Below are 17,246 nucleotides of genomic sequence, written 5' to 3' on the forward strand. Positions count from 1 at the left end.
GTCTTGGCAAACATTCCCCGCGGATACGGGAGTACTGCAATTTTTTTTTTAGTAAATGTACTTACTGATAGACATTATTTGTTAGGTAAGGTTACATTAGACTGTCGTTTGCTAATTAAGAATTAACGGATTATAACATATGTAACATATATTTATGTAACACCTATTACCGCCAATAAATAAAATACAGTATATAATAAAAATTATTTGAAGCGCTGTTAGAAAACGGAGACCCGTTTGAGTGCGCCCAACAATCCACTCCACTAACACTAGCCAACAAAATTTACCTTTGTATCCAGTTCAGGAACCAAATTGGCTGTTTTATGCCAACTTTGGCTATTTAAATTTGAAGAATCATATATGTCACCAACAAACATTGGGATTTTTATTCTGCATACATGCTAAGTGTGGTGCATGCAGTGACGAAAACTAATCTTAATGTAAATAGGTAAAATTGGTCAATTAGCAACAACTCGTTTAAAATAAGTCCTTTCTAGAATTTTCTCTTATACGCTTAAAAATAGATTTTTTTCATTTATGTTAATGAAAAAAATTAATAATTTTGTACCAAAAGAACCATAGAAAACTTGCCTAATCTTATTTTAACAAGCGCAATTTAATTTAGCATAATCCAACTAAATATACTTTAGATAAGTTTACAGTAATTTAATCATAAACAAACACAATGAAATATATTTTTTTCGTTAGATTCAGAATGATTTTTGGGAAATTATTACATACACAAATTTTCGCTTGCCTTATTCTACAAGAAAAAGCCAAAATCGCAAGTTTTTACCTATTCGGCAGGATATATATATATATATATATATATATATATATATATATATATATATATATATATATATATATATATATATATATATATATATATATATATATTATTATCACACTGGCCGATTCCCACCAAGGCAGGGTGGCCCGAAAAAGAAAAACTTTCACCATCATTCACTCCATCACTGTCTTGCCAGAAGGGTGATTTACACTACAGTTTTTAAACTGCAACATTAACATCCCTCCTTCAGAGTGCAGGCACTGTACTTCCCATCTCCAGGACTCAAGTCCGGCCTGCCGGTTTCCCTGAACCCCTTCATAAATGTTACTTTGCTCACACTCCAACAGCACGTCAAGTATTAAAAACCATTTGTCTCCATTCACTCCTATCAAACACGCTCACGCATGCCTGCTGGAAGTCCAAGCCCCTCGCACACAAAACCTCCTTTACTCCCTCCCTCCAACCTTTCCTAGGCCGACCCCTACCCCGCCTTCCTTCCACTACAGACTGATACACTCTTGAAGTTATTCTGTTTCGCTCCATTCTCTCCACATGTCCGAACCACCTCAACAACCCTTCCTCAGCCCTCTGGACAACAGTTTTGGTAATCCCGCACCTCCTCTTAACTTCCAAACTACGAATTCTCTGCATTATATTCACACCACACATTGCCCTCAGACATGACATCTCCACTGCCTCCAGCCTTCTCCTCGCTGCAACATTCATCACCCATGCTTCACACCCATATAAGAGCGTTGGTAAAACTATACTCTCATACATTCCCCTCTTTTGCCTCCAAGGACAAAGTTCTTTGTCTCCACAGACTCCTAAGTGCACCACTCACCCTTTTCCCCTCATCAATTCTATGATTCACCTCATCTTTCATAGACCCATCCGCTGACACGTCCACTCCCAAATATCTGAATACATTCACCTCCTCCATACTCTCTCCCTCCAATCTGATATATCTGATATATATATATATCTGATATATATATATATATATATATATATATATATATATATATATATATATATATATATATATATATATATATATATTCAACCACAAACAAGTGGTATTTAAGAAATAACAACACTGCGGCTAGTCATAGGATCGAACCCGTCTTGTTTTAGCCTGCCTCGTACATAAAATAAATTCCAGTCATATAAGTATACTTATATCACAGTCAACCATCAAACTGATCGTCAGGTTGCTCTGATAACTCTTCTCCATGATGGATATGTCTTGGTGAAATCAATCACCGTGGTCGTTCCATTTTACAGAAAGTGTACGTGTTGGAACAAAGCTAAGTTCAGATTTGAATTCATCCCAAAATTAGTTAGAAACACGCGTGATTACACGTCGGCCAGTGTAATCACCGTTTAGTATTGCATAAGTCACCCATTCGGCTGTCCTACCTATAGTAAAATACTCAATATGAGGATAGGCTGTTTAGTTTATATATATATATATATATATATATATATATATATATATATATATATATATATATATATATAATGGGGTCCACCTCTGATGTAAATTGTGGGACCCATAGCCTCGGAGAAGTGGATAAAAAGGCTTCAAGGAAGAATATTTGGATTTCTTCCTGTTTAGTATATTTATTGCACCCTTTCTTTTTCACTGAGATACTTTACAATCTATTACGTCTCCAGTTCTCGTATAATTTCAATGTATACATTATTGATACATATTTCTCGTCTTTGCTAGAAAGATTAAAATTTGAGAGATTTAGGCATTAAACCGAATTTATAGTAAAAGTGAAATTCAAGAGAAAACCGGATAAGTATCTCCATCAAGTTCCAGATAAGCCAGACTGTGATGAATGTTTGGACCAACGGGCCGCCTGTAGCAACAGCCTAGTTGAGCAGGCGAGCACCAGATAAGCCCGGCGCAGGGTCTGGCTCCCGGACTGGAAAAACTCTCGAAACTCATCGATGGTATTTTCCATATCGCCAATTTTGCCAGCCTGAAATGGATCTGTCCGAGTACCGCAATATTACAGCAGCTAGCAGAGTAAAAGTGATTTAAAGAGAATCATCACTGGCATGCAGCTCTGGTTTTGCTGACTCACGCAGTATGCTATTTTCCCTGAAGGTTAGTTCTCCCGACATGCTCACCTCTAGGTTTCTCACATTCAACTTCCGCTCTAGTGGTTTACTTGTAGTTTGTTTTGTGTCAATATTCACATCTTTAACGTTTCCCTAACGGATAATAGTAACTAAAAAATGTCTTCGTAACGCATCATGATATTTTCTGTATTCTCCTGATACCTTTGATGAGTTCTGAGTTTTTCTACTCCCGGAGCCCAGCCCTGGGCCAGGGTGGTCTGGTGCTTGCCTGGTCAACTAGGCTGTTAAGAAAACTTGGTTTACATCGGCTTGGAGGTTTGTGCGTCTTCGAGAAATATGGTAATAAGACAGTTGGGGCGAGTACTGTACTTCAGTGAACAGAGATTTTCACTGTGTAGGCTTCTAATATTACTTCATTAACTACTACTCGCTTCATTCGACTTTTTAAAAAACTTTCACAAACTCATGAAATCGTAATAACAAGATTGCAAACAAATCGGGGAACGGGTGTGATTTGAACTCATGGCAAGTGAGTCCCCTAAAACCCACAGGCCAGTGCGTTAACCACTCAAAGTCTATGTATATTACGTCTGCATTTTATTTGTCTTATAATGAGTCCCCCCCCAAAATCGTAGTGGTTTAGCAACCTTTTCTAAACCATGTTGTCCTCAGTTACACATATGCTGGTATTCTGTAAGTCTAAAAATCTGGTTTAACAACCTAGCTTCTCAAAACCTTTACAAAAATTTTGTTAACATTTAATCCGCCTATAATCTTCTTGTTGTTGGCTAATGTTTTCCTGCCGTCTCTGTGGAGTGGAGTATATAATCGGTTTTTAACGCTTGTGGGATGATGCCTGCATCTACAGTCCGTCTCCTGAAATAACTTTATTTTGTAATTTCTGATGAATGCAGAGCTTCAGAAATCTAATGTTGAGGCGAAGTTGGGAAGTTGGGTCAGTGTTATGCTAGAAACATTGGCAGAGTTTTATATTGCAATTATAAAAAAAATCCTGTGTGATGTCACACTTTTGTTTAATTGTTCACTGAGTACAGTCACATAGGGTCCTCGGTATTTCTCTTTTTTCTTTATATGCGATTGTTGTCATCAATGTAAATTCTGTCTCCCTTAAACAAGGGTCCAATACTCGAAGGTGGTTTTACTTCAGGTTTTGCATACAATAACAAGCATTCTGGGTGACTTTCACTGTTGCTGCTAAGGTTGTCGTCTCAGTTTCTCTTGGGTATTGTATGAAGTTTTCAATCCTAGACTTTTATGTTGATCTAACCAGTATTTCTGATCGTTCTTAGGAATCTGAAAGTTTTGAGGTTTCTATAGCTTCACCCTCTCTATAGTGACCTTAATTTCCTTTCTAGCTTGCGACTTTTTTTCTAGTGTGAAGTATATATCCAGTGCTACTGAGCTTAGATTCTTTACATTCATGTAAATCAAACTATCTTTTCAGCATATATTTAGGTCTTATTTGGGTATTTGTTTATAAAACTTTCTCGTAACACTCTGTGTTGGGTTGTTTGAGGTCTGGTGTCTAAAACAGGTCTGAACTTCAATCAGGCATTCGTCCAAGTTTAATGTTTGCGACACTATTATGTTCTATACCGGAGCAACGTTATTTGTGAATGTGAAATCACGGAACTTTTTAAATCTATCCAGTTCCACAGCTTGCTAGCTTGAAGCGAATTTATCACAGATTATGGGAATGTTTCTGCTATTACTGCCTTGCTTATTCTTCCGTTACAGATGTTGTAAATTAAAATCGCTAAGTAAGATGGTGTTTGAGGCTGGGTTTGTAAGTCTGTCGAAGTAGTGTTTGACTTTCGTCAATTATTCTTTAAACTAATACGAATATGCATCTACTTATTTAATTACAAGAGCACTGGTCTGTTAAGTAGCTCAGTACTTACGGCCATATCCCACACCAGGCCTCCAAATTGCTGGCCTAATCAATCAAGCTATTAGTGCCAGCTGCCCGCAGGTCAACATATGCGCCACAACCCGGCTGATCAACCAGACTGTTGCTGCGGGCATCCTGCTGGGCCACATATCCATCACAGTGTGGGTGATCTGGTACTTGGCGGAAGTATCAGTCAAGTTTCCTCTTGAAGACTTGTACACTTGTTCCAGCAATGTTTCTGATATCTTCTGGTAAGATGTTAATCTTGGAACATGGAGGTTTATACAATGTTCTTTTATTGTGCCCTCAACGCCTACCCTTCCCTGGGTTTATTCTAGACATTCTCTCATGCTGAATGCCCGTGATAGTGGCAGTTTGCCTCCGCGGCCCGGTCCCAGACCAAGCCTCCTGGTTGATGAAGACCTGATCAACCAAGCTGCTGCTGCTGGCTACACACCGTCCACAGCCCGGCTGCTTGGAAAATGATATCAGAAACGTCTCCAGTTCCCTCTCGAAAACAGTCAGAGGCTTGTTGATGATTCTTCTGCTTTCAGGTATTCCTATAAAATGTGTAAAATGAGGTGCATCAAAGGACAGATGAAAAATAAAAGTACCATTTAGTAAACATTTAAATAAGTGCAAACACATTACTAACAAGAGATAGACAGAAATCACAACAATTAAGAGATACACAGCCACAACGACACAATATAGATAATATGAGATAGACACACAAGACAGACCTTAAAAGTTACAAACAAGATAGACAAAGGAACACACATTACAGAGAGACAAACACTGCACGGGCCGCCACAACCAAAACCCCACATCTGCACCACCATCGACAGGGCCGACTTTATGTACTATAAAATTTGCTATCGAGTGCAGCTGGCTTTATGGGTAGGAGGAGGTGGTAGTGGAGGGAGAGGTAGTATTAGGATGCTGGGGAAAGTAGGATGAAGAGGTAAGAGAATGAGGATGCGGGGGAGGGGATTAAGGGAAGTGAACAAGGATGAAGACGAAAATGATGAGGACTAAGAGGAAGAGCAGCATTAGGAAGACCGGCAGAAGAGGAGGAAGCCTAGACATGAAATCTTACACAAGTCACTCAAGAGTAAATAAATAGTGACGTTAATAAAGCACTTTAGCATCCCTGTCACTTTTAACTTCTGTACAACTTAAACCAAAAATGTTGTCATTACATGTAAACCGAAGATGCCTTTTACCCAACACAAGAATACTTCCAGCAAAGCTTTTGTTACACAGAATATAATTTCCAGCACAACTGGTGTTTCTTATACAGAATAAAACTTCCAGCATCACCGGTGCTTTCTTATACATTGACATTTACCCCCGGGATATAAGAAAGAACATAAGAAAGAAGGAACACTGCGGAAGGCCTACTGGCCCATGCGAGGCAGGTCCAAGTCTCCTACCGGCTTAAGCCAATGACCCAGCCTAGTCAGGTCAGGTTACATTCAATTAAGGAAGGAGCACGGCATCAGACCTAGTTGCACAAGCTTGTCAGGCCCAACTCACATCCCCTCATGTATTTATCTAACCTATTTTTAAAACTACACAACGTTTTAGCTTCTATGACGGTACTCAGGAGTTTGTTCCACTCATCCACAACTCTATTACCAAATCAGTGCTTTCCTATATCCTTCCTGAAACTGAATTTTTCCAACTTAAAACTATTGCTGCGAGTCCTGTCTAGGCTAGATATTTTTAGCATGCTATTTACATCCCCTTTATTTATTCCTGTTTTCCATTTATACACCTCAATCATATCCTCCCTAATTCTACGCCTTTCTAGACAGTGCAGATTCAGGGCCCTCAGTCTATCCTCATAGGGAAGATTTCTGATACATGGGATCAACTTTGTCATCCTCCTTTGTACGTTTTCCAGAGCATTTATATCCATTCTGTAATACGGTGACCAAAACTGTGCAGCATAATCTAAATGAGGCATTACCAAGGATATATAGAGTTGAAGAACTACCTGAGGACTCATATTATTTATGCTTCTTGATATGAAGCGAAGGATTTTGTTCACTTTATTGCGAACACTTATGCGCTACTGTCTTGATATTAGATTACTGTTAACCTGAACTTCCAAATCCTTTTCGCAATCAGTAATATTAAGATCTACATCCTTTAGTTTATATGTGGCATGGTTATTTTCCTGTCCAGTGTTTAGAACTTTGCATTTGTCTATATTAAACTGCATCTGCCATTTCTCTGACCAATGCATCAGTCTATTCAAATCTTCCTGGAGTGCTCTAATGTCCTCGTCAGAATGAATACGACGGTCTATTTTGGTGTCATCGGCAAACTTGCTTATATCGCTATTTATTCCTTCATCTACGTCGTTTATGTAGATTGGAACACCGCTCGTGACGCTTCCCCACTATGATTTCTCCCCATTTATGCAAACTCTCTGCTGCCTGTCTGTCAACCACGCCTCTACCCAGGAAAAAATTTCACACTCATCCTGAAGAACAGAGAAGCGATTTCCTACCTTCAAATCTTCTCTCTTAACTTTCCTTATTTTGATGCCCCTCCCATTACTAGTTTTGATGCCCCTCCCATTACTAGTTTTGATGCTCCTCCCATTACTAGGAATCACTCGCCACTTGTAGCAGGTGCTGGACTGCTCCTCACTGCTGGGAGCCTTTTCGTCCTCACCACCTTCAACCTCCTCGCAGCGAGTGACAGACTGTTCCTCATAGCTGGTAACTTCATTCCCCTCACCTACTCCAGCCACCTTACGCTCACTCCCAAACTCATCAAGGTGAACCTTCAGCCTCCTAATTTCCTCCTGGAGAAGTAGAACCTCCTCCTTTAACACTCTAACCCCAGATTTTAAAACATTGCAGAAGCAAGCCATGGCTTTGTAACCTTCCACACTAATCCCCAAAGCAGCTCAGGACCGTATGACCTCTCGTGACCACTAACCACTCGCCAGCAGCAACAGTCTGATTAACCAGGAGAGCACCATAAAAACCTGACCCAGGGTTAGAGTGCAAGGTAGAAAAATTCTCTAAAGCCTTCAAAGGTATATCAAAGGTTATTCCTACAGTCCCGACCTGAGTAATGCTTGTCTAGCGTTTCCCTGCTCAGCCATACTGTTGCTGCTGGCGGCCCACTGGCCCACATATCCACCACAGCTTCGCTGATCCGGCATTTGGCAGATATACTCTGAGACCACACATCTTGATACAATGTTCTCTTTTTTTGCCCACGGCGTCCCTGCTTCTTGCTGGGTTTATTTTACATAATCTCCCATATCTCTCATTCCAATGTGTTGTTATTTCAGTGTGCAGATTTGAAAATAAGCCCTCAGGTACCACCCACGTATATACTGTCAGGTATTTTTTTCTTACCGCTCCAACAGGTACATATTTTAGACTCTGAGGCGTTCCCAGTAATATATGTGGTTTGCTGGCTCTATGTGGGCTATATATAATCTGTTTCATCTTTGACATATCCCATGTTCTGAATGGAGCCGTCAACCTTGAACAATACTCTAAGTGAGAGAACACAAGTAATTTGATTAGTGTCACCGTTGTCATTACTTCTCTCGAGTTAAAAGTTCTCATTGTCCAACTTGTCATCTTCAAAGCTTTTGTGATATTTGCCATAGATCAGCTTACATTATTACACTCAGGTCCTTCACATGTTTTTTTTTTTCATTCTATTTAGTGTTCATCTTGTGTTTTAGATACAGTGTTTATGCTGAGCTCTTCATTCTTTCCATATATAACTGATCGGAACTGGTCACCAATGAACAAAATATTATACTCCACTGCCCACTGGGAAACTGCTTACATCTTTTCACATTTTTTCTGTCTTCTACCGATGTGATTTTCACATTTATTTTTAGTGTCATCTGCAAATGATAAAATGAAACTGTGGTTTTATTTATATCCATTATGAGGGTAAAAAGTAGCAGAGACACCAGTGTCGTGCCTTGGGATACTTAGCTTATTATTCTGCTAATGCTGGATTTTGCTGTCTACAACTCTTTGTCTTCTATTTGTCAGAAAGTAGAATATCCATTTGCCTACTTTCCCCTGTTATACATATTGCCTTCATTTTATATCAAATCACCCCATGATGCATTTGTCAAATGTCTTTGCAAAATCCGTGTTGACTACATCATCAAACCTAATTTCCTCCCTATGGCCACATTACATAATCTTAGCTTGTCCTTCACACATAAATATGGTTCGTGGAGAAAATTTTCTTCTTTTGGGAGGCGACGACCCCTCTCGAGGGAACTAAGCCCCCCTCTACTTTTCCACACTGGCAAAGTGAAACAGGGGGTCAGGACCTCTATTCCTTTTTTGTACTAGCAGAGATGAAGCTTACGTGTCTTACAACCTAGCATCCTGCACTCATCAGTTTTAAATTAGAGAATACCAGAAACGTCCATTGCCTTACCATGTGTTCTTACTAAGCAGTATTCAGATTGCAATGGTCACAAGACCTCTCACAGTCTTGCAGGAATATCTGCTCTCTTTTATATACACCTATTAGCCTGGGGATGTTGCTATTTCCCAAGACCAGGAAAAGTTCTAGATAATTTGCTTCTAAAGTGTTGATATAGCAAGTGGTATTATTCTTATTACCCGGCACCTTAGACTTAAGTAATCCACACCTTCTGATTCAACTGAATCACTAATGCTGGCACAAAATGCCTGTAGACACTGTGTCTGCAGAAACCCACCCATAAATAGGGGGAAGGAGGCTGTAACAGGCAGACTGCAGTTTGATTTCCGCCAGTGAAGATGTGATGAAGTAGCTGGGGTTTCTGGATGAGCCACACCCAAACATTCATGGCTGTATTTATATAATTCGTGTTTCCTGTGTCATACACTGACAATCTCCAGGAAAAATGGTGGACATTTCCTGTTTCACCATTCAGCTGCAGCAGAAGAGCATCTATGTGTGGTTTCAATACTGTGATAGGCAGGCCGAAGCCCAATGACTTCCAGGTGATATACCTGATATACTGTTAATATATGTCAGCACGGCATATATTAACCCTGGTTAAAATCAACTTCTCAGTCCTGGTGGGTAATAAGACAGCACACTACAGAGGCGAAACCCTGACCGAGGCTGCAGGTGTTCTGAGCTGTTGTTAACAAAGATGATTACCTTACCATTATAATAATTTTTATTGTACTAATCTCAGCCAAAATCCCACACATACATTTACAACAAATGATGATGAATTAGACCAGTGGCTTTATCAATTCCATACACAGCTACAACATGATATCTTAGCATAGAGGATATCTTCTACAACCTATTTGCTAACCTCTGGCTCAACACCTGTGCATGACCTATTCCACTAATGATCCTGCCCATCTGTGACTATGACTTCCACTGCTACACCTCATCTGACTGCAGTATTATAAGAATCCACCTACCTACCGACACTTCTGATTAATCAAGACTAAACTATTGAACACAGTCTTCTATGCAGCGGGGACTGATTACCTCATCTTCTATTGTTTTCACATATCATCTCTATATCGAAATGATAAAGCCACTGGTTGGCGAAACATCTTCAAATAAAAATAATCATTATTATTATAATCAAATTAAATGCTACACCCGGAATGGTCCCGAATCTGCACACAGAAATCACTCCCTACGAAAGTAAAAGACTGGGCAGGCGATGCAAAATACCCCCAATTAAGAGTAGGGGCGCCACTGGTACACTAAGAGAAAACACCATAAGTGTCCGGGGCCTAAGACTGTTCAACAGCCTCCCATCAAGCATTAGGGGAATTACCAGTAAAACCCTGGCTGCCTTCAAGAGAGAGCTGGACAGATACTTAAAGTCAGTGCTGGATCAGCCGGGCTGTGGCTCGTACGTTGGACTGCGTGCGGTCAGCAGTAACAGCCTGGTTGATCAGGCCCTGATCCACCGGAAGGCCTGGTCATGGACCGGGCCGCGGGGGCGTTGATCCCCGGAACAACCTCCAGGTAACCAGGTAACCCGTAAAGGTAATAAAGATACCCAAGTGTTGCACATGTTTAATTCCCCATGTTGCAGGTTGCAGATAATGTATATCAGCATTGCAATGATACTTCACAAGATATGTAAGGAATGTTTCGTTGACAACCACCTAAGCCACGACAGTATATATCCTTCGACCGCACAGGGTTCCTTCTTCATTTAATGTGATTATTAACTGTTAACTATACGTAGATTTATTAATAAAGATTAAATTAACCTAATATATTTCAATATATTTTTTATAACTTTGATGGTTCAGAAACTGACGCACCTTACATGTGTTAGAATACCAACGGTGAATTTGTAAGACTTGCATATTACTGTAAATAATGGTGGTAGTGATGGTGGTTGTGGTGTGTGATGGTAGTGGTGGTGTGTGATGGTAGTGGTGGTGTGTGATGGTGGTGGTGTGTGATGGTAGTGGTGTGTGATGGTGGTGTGTGATGGTGGTGGTGTGTGATGGTGGTGTGTGATGGTGGTGGTGTGTGATGGTGGTGTGTGATGGTGGTGGTGTGTGATGGTGGTGGTGTGTGATGGTAGTGGTGTGTGATGGTAGTGGTGTGTGATGGTGGTGTGTGATGGTGGTGGTGTGTGATGGTAGTGGTGTGTGATGGTGGTGTGTGATGGTGGTGGTGTGTGATGGTGGTGTGTGATGGTGGTGGTGTGTGATGGTAGTGGTGTGTGATGGTGGTGTGTGGTGGTGGTGGTGGTGTGTGATGGTAGTGGTGTGTGATGGTGGTGTGTGATGGTGGTGGTGTGTGATGGTGGTGTGTGATGGTGGTGGTGTGTAATGGTAGTGGTGTGTGATGGTGGTGTGTGGTGATGGTGGTGTGTGATGGTGGTGGTGTGTGATGGTAGTGGTGTGTGATGGTGGTGTGTGATGGTGGTGGTGTGTGATGGTGGTGTGTGATGGTGGTGGTGTGTGATGGTAGTGGTGTGTGATGGTGGTGATGTGTGATGGTGGTGATGTGTGATGGTAGTGGTGTGTGATGGTGGTGTGTGATGGTGGTGGTGTGTGATGGTGGTGGTGTGTGATGGTGGTGGTGGTGTGTAATGGTGGTGTGTGATGGTGGTGTGTGATGGTGGTGATGTGTGATGGTAGTGGTGTGTGATGGTGGTGTGTGATGGTGGTGGTGTGTGATGGTGGTGGTGTATGATGGTGGTGTGTGATGGTGGTGGTGTGTGATGCTAGTGGTGTGTGATGGTGGTGTGTGATGGTGGTGGTGTGTGATGGTGGTGGTGTGTGATGGTGGTGGTGTGTGATGGTGGTGGTGTGTGATGGTGGTGTGTGATGGTGGTGTGTGATGGTGGTGGTGTGTGATGGTAGTGGTGTGTGATGGTAGTGTGTGATGGTGGTGGTGTGTAATGGTGGTGGTGTATGATGGTGGTGTGTGATGGTGGTGGTGTGTGATGGTAGTGGTGTGTGATGGTGGTGGTGTGTGATGGTGGTGGTGTGTGATGGTAGTGGTGTGTGATGGTGGTGTGTGATGGTGGTGGTGTGTGATGGTGGTGGTGTGTGATGGTGGTGGTGTGTGATGGTGGTGGTGTATGATGGTGGTGTGTGATGGTGGTGGTGTGTGATGGTGGTGTGTGATGGTGGTGGTGTGTGATGGTGGTGTGTGATTATGGTGGTGTGTGATGGTAGTGGTGTGATGGTGGTGGTGTGTGATGGTGGTGGTGTATGATGGTGGTGTGTGATGGTGGTGGTGTATGATGGTGGTGTGTGATGGTGGTGGTGTGTGATGGTGGTGGTGTGTGGTGTGACTGGAAGACGTGTAACGATGCACACAGCATGAAGGAGCAGGTGGATGACAAGAGTCAGGCTGGATGATAGGCTGACTGGCGTTCACTTCCACAGTCTGGCTTACTGACTGGCTTAATTGCAAAATCCGGGTCAACCCCTCGGAGATTGAAGCAATTAGCACACGAACTAAGCCAGGAAGCTTGAAAAACGGCTGTAACAGACAATCCTGATAGTAACCATACTCAGCGGACTTGTTACAACTGTGGTTTCCGTGGCCATATTGCAATTAATTGTCCTGATAGTTACCCTAAGAGGCGTCGTACTGATGATGAGTACCAGTCACTGCCGTACTGTACTTATCATAGAATACATGGACATGACACATCTGAGTGCAATGCTCTCTACAACCTTCAGTACTCTAGGTCTTTCCGTAGCCGTTCCAACTGCAGAACCCGTAGAGGAAACATATCGTGGTTCTCAAAATAACCAGAACCAGGCTCATTCTTCCAATTCTCAAAATAACCAGAACCAGGCTCGTTCTTCCAATTCGGGGGAATTCGAGCGCCCCAGTCAAACCGTCCCATGGTGACAGTAGGTGATAATGAGTACTCCATCCCCGTTCACAATTCCTTTGAAGCCTTAAGCAGTCTCGAGAATGACAATCCTGATGATGATGTTGTTGCACATGTCTCTGACGTAGATGATTTTGGGGATGAAGTGGAACAAATCTTTGCTGATGACAATCCACCTTTTTGTTTGCACATAACTTCCAATGCAACAATAGGCCCTATAGTGCAAGCATCTGTTCATAATGCGCCCGTTCATTTGTTCATGGACTCTGGTGCGCAAGTCAATATTATCAGGTCTAGTTTGTTTAAGGATAAGCAGTTACGACATGTCCTTCTCGTAGAACCGACTCATGTGTCCTCCCTTAGTGGAGTAGCTGGTTCTCACCTGCGTGTCCGCGGTCGGACTTCCCTAACTTTTTCTATCCAAGGTAGAGACTTCACTGCTTCCTTCCTTGTTGTCGACCAGATTACTTTCCCTGGTGACCTTCTACTAGGATTTGCTTCCATGCGAGACTTACGCATTGTGCTCGACCCTTATCGATGGCATGCCCAAATTGATGACTTGATCGTACCATTTTGGGGTTACCAGCTTGGATCCGAGATCTGCCATACTGCCGCAGAGTATGACATTCGAATTAAGTCCTTACAGGCCAGTGCATTTTCCAGTAGCATACCCAAGCGGTCAGGCACTGATGATCCTGTCACTCCTGTCTGTGTTCCTGCAACTTCAGACTTGCAAGATAGTGTCCAGTTACCTCAAGTGTCCGAGGACGCTCTGACTACCTTGAGTGCTGAGCCTATCCCTGCAATGTCTGCTAGTTCAAGTAGTAGTTTCTCCACAGGGGACGCCTTGTCGGAAAACAGTTACTTGCAACTAGTAATGCCATCTCTTGTTGATGTCACATGCCGTCTGCAGAAAGACGTTTCTGTCGCAGCTAGTGCCCTCACTAGAGTGTCTGTAGTTGTTCCTAGTGTTCCAGATGGTGATAACATCCTAGTTGACAGTGATTCTTGCAAAGTAAAAGGTCTATTTGTTGAACCATCCTTACATGTTGTAAGAGATAGTAAGATCCATTTCTTCCTAGCTAACATTTCTGGTCACAGTGTTCGTCTCAGAGCTAATACCAATCTTGTTGACCTTGTTCACTATCCTTACCCGGTTCAGGTAGAGGATGAGTTGCCACCTGACCAGTGGGTCGGTGCTATTTCTACCGGGGAGACCTCATCCACTTCACTGGATCAATCTGTTCCACCAGCTGAGGAGAAAGACTTAGCTCCCACTGACTTCCCAGATGAAGTCAAGCGTCTGTTGACTCTGTTGAACAAACGTCGTAAAGCCATTGCCTTACCAGGTGAGAAGATGGGTATAACGAACTTATTGTCCCATCGTATTCCACTTGAACCTGGTACTAGACCCATCTATATACCTGCGTACAGAATGCCTCATTCACAAGTTGCTGTCGCAGAAGAATTGATCAATCAAATGCTTGATGATGGAGTTATTGCACCTAGTAATTCACCTTGGAATGCGCCCTTGATCCTAGTACCTAAGAAGGATGGTACTTGGCGCCCAGTGATTGACTTTAGGAAGTTAAATGCGAAAACTATTCCAGATCGCTTCCCACTTCCTGTACTGGGTGATCTTTTACGTAACATCGGAGATAACAAAGTCTTTTCAACCCTGGATTTGTTACAAGGGTTTTGGCAAGTCCCTCTTCACGAGGACAGTCAAGAGCTAACTGCATTCTCCACTCCTACAGGTCATTATCACTTCCTCCGTATGGCGTTTGGATTACGATCCTCCCCTATCACGTTCTCAAGGCTCATGACTAATATCTTTAGAGGTCTCATAGGTAATGCACTTATGGTGTACTTAGATGACGTAATCGTCATGTCTAAAGACGTGGATACACACTTGAAAAGACTTGATGTAGTACTTGGTAAGCTTGAAGAAGCCAATTTAAAGATCAAACTGTCTAAATGTCAATTTTTCAGATCAGAAATTAAGTTTCTTGGTCACGTAGTCACTCCTAGAGGGGTTACGACTGACCAAAGTAAAGTAACTGCAGTACTAATTTTCCAACTCCCAAAACTGCTGATGCCGTAAGATCCTTTGTGGGCTTAGCAGGTTTTTATAGATCTTTTATTGCCAATTTTTCTTCCATAGCTGCTCCTCTAACTGAGTTGCTTAAGAAAGATGCTCCTTTTGTTTGGACCTTCTGTCAAGAAAGAGCATTCCAAACTCTAAAAGAAAAGCTAACATCTGCTCCAATTTTGAAATTTCCAGATATTTCTAAGCCCTTCTATCTGACAACTGATGCTAGTTCAATTGGCATAGGCGCCGTACTAGCTCAGAAGACTGATGGCAAGTACAACGCAGTTGCATTTGCTAGCCGAGTCCTTACAAAGGCTGAATGTAATTATACAGTAACTGAGCAAGAAGCTTTAGCAATAGTATGGTCTTTAAAGCACTTCCGAGACATTATTTATCAGTACTCTGTTCATGTCTTGACAGACCATGCTCCACTGATACCTTTATTCCAGAACAAACAACCTACTGGAAGGTTAGCCAGATGGACCTTGACTATCCAAGAGTTCAATCCCACCTTTGAACACTTACCTGGCAAGTCAAATGTAGTCACAGATGCCTTATCGCGACATGTTAGTGTAGTAACTGCAGACCCTCCATTTAGTGCTGAAGATGTAAAGAATGCTCAACGAACAGATCCCATGTGGTCTGGTGTGATTCGATTCCTGCTCCAGGAAGATCTTATTCTGACTGTGAAGCCACCAGCACCCATCAGTGACTTTGTCATGAACCAAGAATTACTGTATCGAACAGCCGAGTTGGGTACTCCTAGCAGAAGAGTTTACCAGTTAGTAATTCCACAGTCACTAGTGAATGCAGCCTTACAGCTAGTTCACGATGTACCAGGTGTTGCACACCCTGGTATGAATCGTTCAGTAAAACAAGCCAGATTGAAATACTTTTGGCCTCGTATGGCAACTGATATTTCTGAGTATGTTAAGAAATGTAGTGTCTGCATGCAACATAAAGGTAATGCTAATGGCCCTAATCCAATCCAAGTGTATCCAACTACTAGCGAACCGTGGGAAAGAGTTGCGCTAGATTTGTTAACTAATTTCCAATGTTCCCTCCAAGGCAACAAACATCTATGTGTTATGGTAGACCATTTCACCAGATATTGTGAGTTGGTTCCTATTGCAGATAAGACTGCCGAGACAGTAGCTAAAGCGTTTAAAGAACGCATTATCTGCAGGCATACCACCCCTAAGTCCCTAGTAACAGATAATGGAGGTGAATTCTGTAATGAGATTCTTGAAAATTTGTGTACCTTGTACAAGATCTCTAAATCCACCATTGTTCCTCATCATCCTGCCAGCAATGGGTTAGCGGAACGTACCAATAAGAAAGTACTTGATGTCTTGAGAGCCACTATCAATCCCAACAGTGAAACTTGGGATGAAGTTATACCTGATGTGCAGTGTGCTATAAATTCTGCTTACAATGTTTCCATAGGTGACACTCCACATTATCCATTGTATGGTGTAGATAAACGTTTGACTTATGAGTTGTTATATTCTAATCCTAAACCAAATTACAACCCTGATGATTTCATAGCAACTCGTACCAGCTTAGCTCAAAGTGTTTTTAGAAGAATCCGTGAAACACTTCATAAATCAACAGCAGAATTTACAAGAGTCGCAAACACTCGAGCAAAGCCATCCAAAATCAAAGTAGGTTCGAGAGTTATGCTGACTAACTTTAACAAAACGTCTGCAATGCCAAAGCTTGATCAAAAGTTTGTTGGTCCTTATCGAGTAGTTGAACATCTCACTGGTAATAAGTATAAGGTTAGAGAAATTAGTACTGGTCAGTATAAAGAACTGCATTTAGATCATATGAAGTTAGTATGTGATGATAATGATGTTTCAACCCAGACTAATGTGACAGACTCTGGCAATCCTCCTGACCCTGTACTCTCTTCCTCTGATACTCAGTCAGACGATCAACCTGAATGTCGTTATTCCCTACATACACGACAGGTACTGAGAAATCCTCAAGTATCATTTGT

At 41.9% G+C, this 17,246-nt stretch overlaps 1 protein-coding gene across 5 annotated transcripts in view; it reads right to left on the reverse strand.

The window, feature by feature from the left end:
- nmo (serine/threonine-protein kinase nemo) overlaps window positions 1-17,246 on the reverse strand; it is a 758,381-nt gene that overhangs the window by 465,138 nt on the left and 275,997 nt on the right. The gene's annotated exons all lie outside the window — the stretch shown is intronic.

The sequence above is a fragment of the Cherax quadricarinatus genome, chromosome 6 (genome assembly GCF_038502225.1).
Source record: "Cherax quadricarinatus isolate ZL_2023a chromosome 6, ASM3850222v1, whole genome shotgun sequence".
Taxonomy (NCBI): Eukaryota; Metazoa; Arthropoda; class Malacostraca; order Decapoda; family Parastacidae; genus Cherax; species Cherax quadricarinatus.